The sequence below is a fragment of the Amblyomma mixtum genome, chromosome 2, assembly GCF_055824585.1.
Source record: "Amblyomma mixtum isolate Tamu chromosome 2, ASM5582458v1, whole genome shotgun sequence".
NCBI classification, from domain to species: domain Eukaryota; kingdom Metazoa; phylum Arthropoda; class Arachnida; order Ixodida; family Ixodidae; genus Amblyomma; species Amblyomma mixtum.
The window spans coordinates 16414492-16428157 of NC_143013.1; the positions used below are offsets into that span (position 1 = coordinate 16414492).

The following is a 13666-nucleotide window of genomic DNA, read 5'->3' on the forward strand; positions in this document are numbered from 1 at the left end:
CAGGAGCGGGAGCTTCAGGGACTTCGGTATGAGGCTATGAGCTTTACATCGTAGGTTGAAGTGGAGGTGGCACTGGAATGAAGCCAGTTTCGTTTTCAGACTGACGAATTGACGGATCCTTGTTATTGCGGCCGGTCCGTACTTCTCGCGGAATAAAACGTAGTCCAGAGTTCGACGAAAACTCGTCTGGCGAGGAAATGACATCCTTCTAAAAAACCTAACACTCGCCAAGAAATTGAAGAACAACAGGGTAAAACACAAAGACGTTTCGGGACCCCTACGGATCCCTTGTTCACAATGAAGACGAAAAACGGATCGGCCGCGTTTATACAAGTTAAATGATTTTCTCAGAGCTTTTCGCACTATTCGCACCTGAATACGTACGCTTTCGACAAGCTTGCAGGCAAAGCAACCGCTCCAGTGCACGTAAATCGTCGAAATAGCCAAATGTTGGCCACAGCGCCGAGGGTAACCACATTTTTGAAATTCTAATAACTGATATCTAGGTATTAAGTATACTGTGAGCCAAAACGCCTCTCAATAATTTAGGAGCCTAACGGTAATTAGTTAAAAAGTTAAATATTCAGTATTAGTTAAATGGCCTGCTAGTTGACACGGTCTAGCTGTATTATGATTTACTACGACGCTGATAATGCCATCCCGAAGAAACCGCTCTTCTAATTCAAAAATAATATTTTTAAGAACTTTGTAAAGTCTTAGCTAAAACACCCTGTGTATATTCACATATTTCGCTTCTTGACGCTCATATTCACGTTTCCAAAGGTCACAGCAGCAAATGCATATGGAGTAACCCATAATGGGTAATAGGTTAGTCTGATTCGCAAGAAATAATTTCTAAAATCACGGGATAGTGCAGTTTGACGCATCATTCAGCTTCAGCCTTTGAGGCCCAGTAAGCGCCTTCATTTGCATTTTTCTTGTAGGCTCTCTATTGCAATCCGCCTCAATGTTTACAGAAGGTATTCTGAGACCTTTATTAGAGCAGTTGGGGATAAGCGTTGGAGAAAAAACTGCATATGCATGAAACAAGATATTAGGTCTACTGAAGAAAAGCGCTGATTATGAACAATTAGATCAGATTACATGTTAGCACTGAATATTGTAAGGTTCCATAGTGCTTATAAATATCGCAAAGCATGTAATTTCCGTGTAACTTGTCAGTTATGTGAAGTCGTGCACCTTATGTATCGTAATACGCAATGTCGCAGAGTACTTCCCCTTGCAGATACTTCATAAAAGGAGTCCATTTTCTCGTTTAAACTAATGCGCCTATAAGCATAAATTTACTATCTGTATGCTCTGTAAAAGCGCAACTGAAAATAAGCTAAACACCCTATATAGACTGTGTTAAGTACAAAGAACCAACATTTTTTTTAGCAGATGTTGAGTAGGCTCAGCATACACTGAGCTCATGCTGGTTTCCAGTTGATTCAACACGAGATCAACAAGGCATCAACTGAAGCTCAAACGCCAACTTTGTAAGGGCACTATGAATCCTTCAATTTTTTTTTGCCGCTAAGGCGGCGCAGTGCTGCCGTAGAACCCACACAAATGCACCGGAATTGCCTACAGGAAATGCGGAGACCCAGTCTTGACACAGCCGACAGAAAAATAGAAAGGAAGCGAGACGCAAGCATCTTGTCTCCGCAGTGAGCTGTTTGCACTGCCGGGCTCCCCATTTCGCATGCAGCCGTCCCACTTCCTCAACCCAATCTTTCCTTTTACCAATCTTGTGCATCCTTTGCGCCCTTTCTTTGCGTTACATTGCTGGCCTGCGAAACGTGATTTCCGCTTGTGCCGGACGCATCCCCTTGCCTACTCCTCCTGCTAGGTGGCATCCATTGTTGATTCTCCGGAAGTCAATCCCAGGTGTGTCGTCTCTTCCGTAAACACCGCGCACCCTACCATTCGGGCTTGCATCATGAAGAGTATTCTAGGAGGGATCTCAATATGTTTGCCGGTAGCAAACCAGTCAGGCGTTGCTGAAAGAAGGTGAGGAAATGTGACATCGGTTGTGCGCATTCTTGTCAGTATTTGAAAGCACGGTAGCAGAGGTCTGCGGTAGGCGGCTTACCTGTCCCCGCCTTAATAGACACGGGAGCGCAATTGTCGGTGTTAGGTTCTAGCCTTCGAGTTCGCTTGCGAAAAGTGCAGACTCCTGAACCTTAAACGTTGTACTTGGGGCCGATGGAGGGACACCTGCCGCCACTGGAACTTGCGCTGCTACTGTGTTCGGAGCCGGCCGTCATGCTCCAGTTTTGTTTGCTGTCCTCGACCATGTGCCCTCATGGCCTCAAAATTGGCATTGACTTTCTCTCTGACCAGCAGGCCCCCATCGACCAGCAGGCCCCCATGGGGGCCCCCAACAGGCCCCCGTCGAAATGTTGCTCATCGAGCCTTACCTGTTTCCCTGAAGCCGCCCGACGAAGTTGTGCATTGCCTGTATACCGACGACTTTGTCCGTGTAGCAGCCGAGGCCGCAACCTGTGACTCCTTCTCGTAATTCCTTCCAGTCCCCGACGGAGGCCACATCGTTTCTCCAAGTATACGCGTTCTCGCCTGTAAAAATCTTGCTGTCCTGCATATTATCATCTGTATTCTCGAAAATTCAACGTGGCTTTTAGTTTTCAACTTTTATGCATATGTCCAGCCACTACCCCACGGAATGTCACCGGCAATCATTTGCCTCAGAAATGAGTGCCACATCTCGTAGTCCACAAAACGTCTCCGCCATCTTCTTCTAGCCGCACATCAACTTCTCTCCCTCTACCAGCAGCCGACTACTTGAAAGAGATTTATGCCGGCCTGTCGTGAGCGCGAGCTCACAACCTTCTACGCGTTAGAACACTTGCGAAACATCTTTGATTTTGACTACAACCTTTTGGTTCGAACTTACATTGCTAAGCACCGAATAAACACCAGCAACTAACTCTACTCCTGTTCACCGGCGACCGTACAGTTTCTAACACCGAATGCTCAGCCGTTCAATGAGAACCTGGCAAGACGCCAACCAAGGACATTGTTGAGCCGTGCTCGAGTCCGTGGACCTCACCAGCGGCGTTAGTTAAAAAAAGGGCAATTCTTGGCGCTTTCGCGTTGATTACTATCACCTTAAGCAGATCACAAAAAAAAAATGTTTGTCCACTTCCCGCACAGACGATGCGCTGGACTGGCGTTGCGGAGCCCAATATTTCTCACCTATCAATACACGCTCCCGTTAATGTCAGATCGCTGCGAAGGACACGGACCGCGAAAGGCGGTTTCCGTTATTCGTGAGAGCCTCTGTCAGTTTAATGTGATGCTGTACGTCCTGTGTAAAACGCCAGAAACTTTCGAGGGGATGATGGACTTTGTGCTTAGAGGATTAAAGAGGACAACTTGTCTGTGTTATTTAGACAATTTCGCGGTCTCCCCGTCAACGTTTTCAGCGCACCTTTATCGGCTTTCAGCTAGCCTCACTGTTTTTTTTTTTTCAAAGCCGGGCTCCACCTCTACCCCGCAAAGTGCTAGTAGGTCGGCCACCGTCAGCCTACCATCATCATCATCATCAGCCCTACTCCGCCCACGGCAGAGCAAAGGCCTCCCCCATGTCTCTCCAATTAACCCTGTCCTTTGCCAGCTGCGGCCCCCATATCCCCGCAAACTTCTTAATCTCAACCACCCATTCAACTTTCTGCCGCCCCCTGTTACGATCACATTCTCTTGTTACCCACTCCGCTACCGTTAAGGTCCAGCGGTTATCTTTCCTTCGCATTACATGCCCTGCGCAAGCCCATTTCTTCCTCTAGATTTCGACTAGGATGTCATTAATCCGCGTTTGTTCTCCCACCCACTCTGCCCTCTTCCGATCTCTTAACGTTACACCTATCGCTTTCCTTTCCATAGCTCGCTGCGTTGTCCTTAACTTAAGCTCAACCCTTTTCGTTACCCTCCCAGTTTCTACCCATAGATGAGCACCGGTTAGATACAAGTGTTGTACACTTTTCTCTTGAGCTCACCATCCTTGGCCATACGCCCAGACCTCCGTGAAATTAGAGCCTCAGGGACTTCCCTATTCTCCGGTCTGAAGGTTGTCCGCAGCATTCAGCGTCGTCGTATCGTTCAAAATTTCGCCGACATCGCCCGTCCGCTCACACACTTTCTTAAGAAAGACGTTGGCTTCACCGCTGGCACTTCCGAAGCGAAAGTTTTTAATCCCGCGTCACATTATTGACCGCCCGCCTTCAGCCGCTAATGAAGTTCGCACCGACGCCAGCAGACACGAGCTGGGTGCGATACTAGCCAAAATCAGTATGGCCACGACCACATCATAGCGTACTCAAGCCGCCGTCTTTTGTGCGCCGAGCGCAATTATTCAATAGCAGAGCGCGAGTTTCTCGCCTTTGTTTCGGAGGTTGCCAAAAGCCACCCTTACTTTTCCGGTCGGCCACTCTTCGTCGTGACTGACCATCGCACTCTTTGCTAGCTTTCTTCCCTCAATGATCCCGGTGGCCGTCTTGGTCGTTGGGCCTTGCGCCTGCAAGTGCACTCGTTCAGCACAGTGCACAAATCCGGCCATCTGCACAATGACGCTGGAAGCTTATCTCGCTATCCTGCGGAGTCCTCTGATTCGAGTGCGGAAAACGTGGAACCGTCTATTTTTGCCATTTCCGATTTGCTCCACACCGCCGAAGAACAGCGCCGCGATCCTTCGTTACGCCCGCACACTGAAGGCCCTGATGCACAATTACACCTCTTTCTCCTTCAAGACCGTATCCTGCACCGCCGCGATCTCCAGCCTAACGGGCCTGGCCGGCTGCCTGTGGTACGCTATAGGCTCAAGTCGGCTGTCTTGTAAGAACTCCATGACCTGCTCTCCGCTGGATGTATTAGCTCATAATGCAAGTACGAACGGGTACGCAGCCGTTTCTTTGTCAGTACCGTGCCGCACTCTCCGTTGCCTGCCCCTTGTTGCTCGGCGCTTCAGCTGTATTTCTCTGTATACACATCTTCATTCCGATTTTTCAATATATTTTCACTCGTAACAATTTCTCGCGCATAAAATCATATATACAATTGTGGTCATAGTGGAACGCTGCTATCCAGGCATTCTGCACCGCTCTACCAAGGAGGTCCTCCTCGCTAACAGCTCGAAGTGGACGAACTATTCATGTGTTTCAGACGTTAAATGTAAAGCGAGAGAGTCCTAGCCGGAGTCTGTGGAACAGGCGTCCTCGGTCGGTCGACGACAGAGCGGAAGGCCAAAGCGACTGCATTCGTGCAGGCTCGCACAGAGCGGAGAAGGCCTCGATGAGAACGAGTGACGGTGTAGTTTCTCTGCGTTGACATGTTCGTCTTATCACGCCTAGCCCTATCACGTCTTGTCTTATCACGGTTCGAAAGGAATGCGGCGAAAGCACTTTACGTTTAGATATTAAAAGGATGGAGAAGCATAGGACGGGATTCAGAATAAGGAGGACATCTACTCGGAAAGAGGAATGGCGCAAATGTAAGGAATGCTGTTCAGTAGTAGTTGCAGGTTTCGAGTATATCAAGACGCGGTGGGAAAATCGACCCTTTATTTGCTCCTAATGTCAAACAAGCCGAATTTGTAGTCCAAACTGTAGCCCTTACAACTGAAAGTTTGTAAAAGCGAATACCACAAATTTTATAAAGAAGATTTGGTGGAATCTAAGCCCGGTTGGAAGGCTTGCACTTTAGAAAATGCTCGTTTCGTCGTGCTCTGTGTAGGGCCTCGGCCTCTCTGACCAGACGAGATAATGGCCCTTTTTTTCACCTGCTGTAATCACAGTGAAGAAAACTTTTGGTGCACCATGCTTACAATCCGTAGTTCCGGCCTTGCTATTACCAAAGCGGAAGCAGGACCCTATAAGCAATCTGAGTCCAGTTGTAATGACAGAACAGGACACATTATAAGGCTTGAAGTTTAGCTCAGATAGGAAGGAAAAAAGAAGTATATTCTGTGCTGAGTATATTATGTACTGAATTCCGAATCCTTGAGACTGAATTTTGTAATGCCCACAAACCCTTAAGTAACCTACTATGGCCAAAAAAAAGTGGTGAAGGCATGCAGGCTTCCTTGAAAAGGAAAAGCTTAGATTTTTTTAAAATATTTCGCTGCCTAGGAAACGGATCAAATTTTAACGGCGTTAGACTCTTAATTGAAAGCGTTCATTTTAAAGAACTGAGGTCAAGTAAACAAGCCTATATCCTCATCAACATGCAAACTATTGCACCTTAAAAGTTCATTTCGAAGCTGTCTCTATGAGCTCAGCACTAATAACAAGACATTCAATCTAAACAAGGCATCGAGTGTTGCACACATTGTCCCTGAGGGATTGAAATCGCATTGGCAAAGTAGTCAATATTGGAAAACCAACGTCTGAAGTTATCTCCCCTATAGAGAACCTTGAGAGCAGAAAGCAACACGTGCTAGCGCTGCACTCATCATTTAAGCAAATACAATATCCTTCTTTCTTTCTGACAGGTGTTGCGCGCACATCAAATCTTCGTTTCTGGGCGCTTTGCGGCACCTAAACAACGAAGCGAATTCGGGGTACGCTCTGATCAGAGCGTTCAGTGTGCTCTCGACAAAGTTCCGCGAACCGGTGATCGGAGCACCGCTGCAGAAGTGATGCTGCACGTACATAGCGTAAAACAGTTGGCTGAGCGTCACGTTCCTGGAACCGTCGACCAGGGCGTGCCAGTCATCCTCCTCGCGACTGGCCCTCACGCTGGTGTCGAGGCTGAGCCAGTGGCTGGTCGCAAACTCGGCGTCCATCGAGGCAGTCGCCTTGATCTTGCTGGCGATGCAGTCCTCGTACACACGAAGTCGGGTCAGCGTCTGCCGGCTCCAATTCCCTGACAGGACAGCCCTCCAAATAACATCCGCCAGGCGCACACCAATGGTCGGCATCAATAGCACCTCCTCGGTCGTGTTAATGGCCACGAGCGAAGCGTATATGTGGCTCGGAATGGTCAGTGTTTCGGAGGTGGTGCATGCAATGACTCCGTCCAGCTCCCCGAGGAAGTCGCGGGACACGCCTAGGGTTAAAGTTCGGTAGCGTCGGGCTTCAAACATGTACGCGCGTGCGGCCAGGTAGGCGTGTGCAATGTCCTGGGCTAGCACAGGAACGGGCACTCTCTGCGGTACAACGTCCGAAGGGAAAAGCATATGCATCTTCACCAACTTCTCTGCCAACTGGTCTCGGTCGAACTTGGTCATGCTGAAGCCCACCGTACGCAAAACCCTCCTCAAGAGCTCCCAATAAACGGCCCGGATGGCGTTGTTCAACGGCAGCGGAGACGAAGTACCAACGGCATTCAGCACCCACAGAGGCCGCAGCTCCTTCGTGGCCGCATCGCAGAATATATCCGGCTTGTGTTCGCTCTTGTCTGCACCGGGAGTGAGCCTTGATGCCAGGTGAATCGAAGCTACAACTACAGTCATCGCCACGCTACCGGACTGGCTTTTCCCGGCCTTGATCCACTCGGCTATGCGTGCCTTCAGCACGCGGAATGGAACGCCGGCGATGTTTGAGACCCTGGTGAAAGGGGTGAACTTCTCTATTATATCATTCCATTGCGCAGCCGTGATTCCGGTAGCGATTTTCATGAGATCCTCTATGGTGTTAACTTTTCTCATACGCGCGCGCTCGTTCTGAGTCAATGAAAAACTCGTCGACGTCCTCGCCTGAAATGTTCGACAACATCGCTTCGTTGACGGCACATAGAGCGTCGTCGTTCACAGTCTGATATGCGACCAATGTCTTGTTCAGAGTAATCTTGGCGATTGATGGGAAAGAGATAATGAGGTAGGTTGCTGACGCTGATTCACTTGACTTGAGCCGTATGTCGAGCAAGGACGGAAGGCCGTATCTAAGGGACAGTTCAAACACGAGGCCGAGTAAACTGACCGCTAGCATGAAGGGTTCAGCCCTTGCTACGTCCAGAACGGCTCTGGCAGACAGTTGGCCTAAGGACTCGTTCGCGGAAAATGATGCCACGCATGCCTTGTAGTAGGCGGCAATGGCTCTCCCCGCAGCATTCGTGGTGGGCTTTCCGCTCAAGGAATCACCTGGAAGCGCCCGGATTGGAGAATCGCCGCACCTGTCTCCTTTGATCGCCGACCGATCGCGTCGAGCGCAAGCGTAATCCAGGACACTCTCGCACGGATCGCGGTCAAAGTTGACATCACCGTAGACGTTCTCCAGAACCTGGGGGCAGCAAAAGTTGGATGAGCCCCTGTCGGCCCACCCGCTAATGTGCGACATCTTCCCGAACAGGAAAACCAGTAGTACGATGATCAGCCTTGTGGCGCTGAGGCTGACTGTTCCGTACAGGAGCACTCAGGGAACTCGCCTTGGGCTGTTCAAGAAGCGGCTTCGAAATGCTTGGGTAGCGCTTTCCATGGTATCCAAGCAGCCATGAAGCTAACCGACGCCTTGAGAACGGAGCCACGCCAGCCACGCTCAGGTTCAGCGCGAGAATGTGCACGGGGAAAGCCCTCCCACTGCCGGAGCACTTCAGCTCTCAACTTCCGCACTCTACTTCAGAAAACACAATGCGGAAGTCTGCGGAATCATTTATTGCTTAAACGAATGTACTCATACCACTGGGCAACATGCAGAACTGTTAGAAGCAGTTAAATATTTTTTCTTGGCTAACGCTTTAAGCTAAGAAAGGTCTAGTGCGATGAATGACAAAAAAAAAAATGATCATGCACCTTGCGCCACACTAGCTTTGCTTTTTTCTTTCCTTTTTTACATACAAATTTTTTTCTGCCTTTGCGCAAAACAGTAATTTATGTACGTGAAAAGGCTTATAGAAATAATAAGGCATGAAGATAGCGAGCTACTTTTTCCTCCACTTATTGTTTCCCAGGCGGTTTCCCTTCACCCACGCACGTTAAAAGGCAAGGTGGGTGTGTCGTAGATGAGCATTGAAGAAGAACGCCAAGTGAACACGCCACGAGATGATGATGAAGAAAAAGAAGACTGTGCTTGCATGCGGTCCCTGGACGACCTGTCCGTGGGCGCTCGCGAAGGACGCCAGCAGAGCGGCGACCGCAGGCGTCGTCGTAGCTGGCTCTCCCTGCTGCTCAACTGGCTTCCCTTGGTCCTGGTGTCGGCCTTGTTCGTCTGGGCCTACTACGCGTACGTGCTGGTGTTTTGTGGATCAGTCATCCAGGACAGCGCGTTCAAGGCCGCCTTCTTCGGCGTCGGCTTCCACCTGCTGCTCTTCCTCTGCCTCTGGTAACTGCGGCCACCGATTATTGATATCGACCCCATAGCCTCCTCTTAAAGAGAACAGCCCAAAGCGAATTTTTCACAAGGATGCTCTCATCTCATGGACTACTGTGTCTGACATGACCAAAAGTAACAGCGCAGACACAGGACGATGACGATGTCGGCACGGCTGTTGTGTCGTCCATCTTCATCGCCCTGTCTCTGCTCTGTTACTTTCCATTGCGTAATTTTTTTTTATCTCAGTAAAAACCGCTTGTGTGGCACTTTCTGGCAATACTTTGCGTCCGCTCGCAACAGACACATTTACGGATTTATAGGTGAGATGATCGGTTTTAAACTGGAAGTTTTATTCCGGCCACCAGTTCAAACCGGTGACGTCGATGCGGAAAAGGACTCCGTGATGAAGGTTTCGATGAGAACGGCAATGTACCCGGGATTCAGGAATCCTCTCACAAAAATTTGAGACAGTCGATAGTCCATAGACTTCTGCCTTTAAAGTCCATAGATTCTCTATACACAAATCCTAGAAAACAGTCTATAGGCAATACAAATGCAATAGGCAGTCTATAGGCAATCTATAGATTTATGGTTATACACTTTTAGTGGAATTTTGTCTATAGACACTCTAAAACTGTCAATAGAAAAAGCGAACTATATATAGCAAGGCAATAGAGTCTATGAAAAGTCTATAGACTGCCTATAGACCATTTTCGCAAGGGTTGGCTCCCAAAACTGTCTCTGCGTCAACGCATTTTGCTTCCGCTAACGGCAGGAGGCGGCGATACGTGTATTTCATTTTTGGACCCTTTCTAGTTCGTATAAACTTTGCCTTCAGTTATAGTGGCCTATTTGTGATCAGAACAACGAAATTTACTTTCCACACGTGTAACGTGCGGCAGGTACCGAGAACCATCACTGCGACCCAGCCTTGCGATGCGTGAGCGGTGTGCATCGTCCCTTGTGGATGCGCAGGTCTTACGCGCAGACCACCGTGGCGAGTGTGGCGCCCATACCGCGCCTCTTCTCGCTCAGCGTGGGCGAGCGGCAGGCCCTGGAGCACTGCCACAACGAGCACACACGCCGCGAGGTGCTGCGGACGCTGGCCGCCGATCGGCGCTTGCTCACCATCGGCCCCGACGGCTGCGTGCGCTACTGCGAGCCCTGCTGCCTCATCAAGCCCGACCGATGCCACCACTGCTCCGCCTGCCGAAGGTATCTATGCGGCCGCTCCTGGTCGAAGCAGTCACCTGGCTTTTTGAATGGGTGCACTCTTCAAAGGGACATTTTAAAGTCATCACTTTGGCGATAGAAAAAAAAAATACCCAGAATGTAACCAACCAGATCCATAGTTTTCAAATAATATGAAACCAAGGTGAAGAGGCCTATTTAAAACTGCTGGAATGAACTTTGAGATCACTGCGGCGACCCGCATTAGGGCAATGCGAAAGCAAAACGTCCGCATACTATATCGACGCCCGTGGCAATTTTGACGCCTAAGTATATTTTTTTCGCATTGTCTCGCTTTTAATTAATTAGCTAATTGCACCTCATGAATCAAAATTTTCCCACGGCAATACTTCATCACACACTATCTGTCATAACTGCACTTTCACACATTTGAAATTTCCGGAGCCCTCCACTACGGCGTCTCTCATAGCCTTAGTCGCTTTGGGACGTTAAACCCCATAAACCAAACCAAACCAACATTTGTCTTCAGAGAACGACGTAATCGTGCGGACAAAATTGCGGACACTTTTTGCTGATGCGACGGAGCCATTTCTAACTATACGAATTGCACAATGACCATAGTCCAGTCTCCACAACGAAACAGATAAAATCTCAATCAGGAAGGGTGTCAGGTAGGGGAATCAGACTAGTTCCATTCATCGTTGGTTCACGAGAGGTAGTCAAATAAATGTATTCGGAAGAGTTGAGAATAAAACTTAAGTGAGAATACTTCAGTTATATCCGATTCACTGATGACATTGCCCTGTTTAATTACCTCAGGGGACAAATTACAGGGGATGATTGTGGACATAAATAGGGAAAGCAGAACTGTAGGCCTATAGATGATTATGAACTGCAAAAAATGCTCAATAGCCGCAGAAGCGAAGAGATCAGAATAGAAGGCAAAGAATTGGAAACTAAGAAAATCTATCTACTTAGGGCAGGTAGAGACCTAGAGACCGCAGACTCAGACCACGAGCGTGAAATAGCTAAGAGAATAAGAATGACGCACAATCCATATGGTAGGTACTATCAAATTATGAAGAGCTACTTACGAGTGTTCCTCAGGACGAAAGAATATAATGACACCTAACTAGTGCACATATATGGGACAAACACGGAGGCTGAAGAAAAGGATTGAAATTAAGCTCAGAGAAGCGCCGCAAGCGAAGGTAAGGAAACTGCTAGCGCAACTTTAAGAGACAGGCAGAGCGCAGAGTGGGTTAGCTAGAAAACCAATTCGAGTTAGAGATATCCTATTCGAAATCAATAAGAATAAATAGACATGGGCAGGGCATGTAATGCTTAGGGAAGATAATCGATGGTCGTTAAGGCTAACCGACTGAATTCCAAAAGAAGGCAAACGTAGAAGGAGATGGGAGAGGGTGAGGCGGGCAGATGAGATAAGGAAGTTTGCAGGGGCAAGGTGGTCGCAGCTAGCGTAGGGCAGGAATTGGAATCAACGGGAGAGGAATTTGTGCTGCAGTGGATTTAAATGGGATGATAGTGATGATTATGATGATTAGGCATGTCTTCTCCAGCTCTGTCGTTTCTGAAGCTTTCACCTGTGTTATCAGCAAGAAAAGCCACTTGAGGACTATATGTACCTTTTTCTGTAAGACGACGTTGAAGTGACTCAAATCTATTGCACCTGCTTTTGCACCATCAGCAGTGATGTCCAACTCGCTTAAAATAAAGATATAGCATCTGGATGTGGAGAGGAGAGCAGGCTGTAGGTAATTTTGTCTGCCTGAAAAGTCACTTCTGCGTTCATCGGTATAGCCATGGCTCAAAGTTGTTGAGCTGCTTGCTCTCTTGAGCGGGGACATCTACTGGGTGCTTCCGCTTTGTTCAGGTAAATTTTTCAGAGAGCTTTCAAATTCCAGGATCCCCCCCGCTTCCCCCCACTTGCATCGTTTGAAACAGCAAGGGGTGTATCAGCCACGACAGCTGTTAGGCAGAGTTTTAAAGCGCGTTTATCTTTTTGCAATTAGCCTTTTACCGACAATCACAATCAAGGCGCTCTCTGAGGTACCTCAAGGGTCAACACGCTATTTCCCACCAGTTTTCTCCTTGAGCCTGTAATCCCTATCCATTTCTCAATCACCTCACTTCGGCAATGATTGCTGTCCGTTCTACGCCTCCTTGGGTCACAAGAAAAACTGAAATTATAACGGATTACTTAGCTTCAATATTTAGCGAATACTCCAGAATTCAGGGACTGCACTCTGATTCAGCATTCATATTTTTTGTTTACATTTACTGATGCGGTTAGATCCTATTTTACACCGCGATATGATATTCCGCCAGAACATTATCTTTTCAGTCGTTACCAAAGCTTGAAGAGTAGAGATATGACACCGGCAATTGAAGGTTGTCTCTACTCTTATATACGTACATACCCCGTCGCAGGTGCATACCGAAGATGGACCACCACTGCCCATGGTTCAACAACTGCGTGTGCTTCAGTACCTACAAGTTTTTCCTGCTCACGCTGTTCTATGCGGTGGCGTTGTCACTCTTCGGAGTGGCCACCACGGGCAAGTACGTGGTCGAGAGGTGGATAGACGCGCACATGGTGGCCTCCACTTTCCACCTCACTTTCCTCGCCGTCGTGGGCGCAGCGGTGGCGCTGGGCCTCGGCGCTTTTCTGTGGCACCACGTGACTATGGTGCTGAGCAACGAGACCACGCTGGAGAATATGCGTGCCCCGCTCTTCCGGACGCCCGGTGACTCGTTCGACATCGGCACCTACCGGAACTTCGTCGAGGTGTTCGGTCCCCAGGCGTCGCTGTGGATGCTACCCGTGTTCACAAGCACCGGCGATGGAGCGCGATTCCCGACCAAGCTGCACCCGATACCTGAGGAGTTGTTGGAATCCCAGCCGCCTTCAGTGGAAACTAGTGGCTCTAACGGCACTCTGATCTGCAGCCCTTCGGTCGCCACTGTAGCTGTCGTCACATAGGTGCAAGCGCTACCATCTGTGTAGTAGCTTAATCAATGCAGTCTTGTCAAAAATTATCACCAAACCTAGATAAAACACCGACCTCCGTAGAGCGATTAACCATAAGTACATACGGAATAAATGCTGCTCCTATTCAGGTGTTTTGCAAAACTGCCTTGTTATACAGATCCATATTAGGCCGGGCCATTCATCACACCTAGCTTCG

At 48.6% G+C, this 13666-nt stretch overlaps 1 pseudogene; it reads left to right on the plus strand.

The window, feature by feature from the left end:
* The first annotated feature begins 8955 nt into the window (after nucleotides 1-8955).
* On the plus strand, nucleotides 8956-13461 carry LOC149358531 (palmitoyltransferase ZDHHC20-B pseudogene; annotated as a pseudogene).
* The last annotated feature ends 205 nt before the right edge of the window (nucleotides 13462-13666 follow it).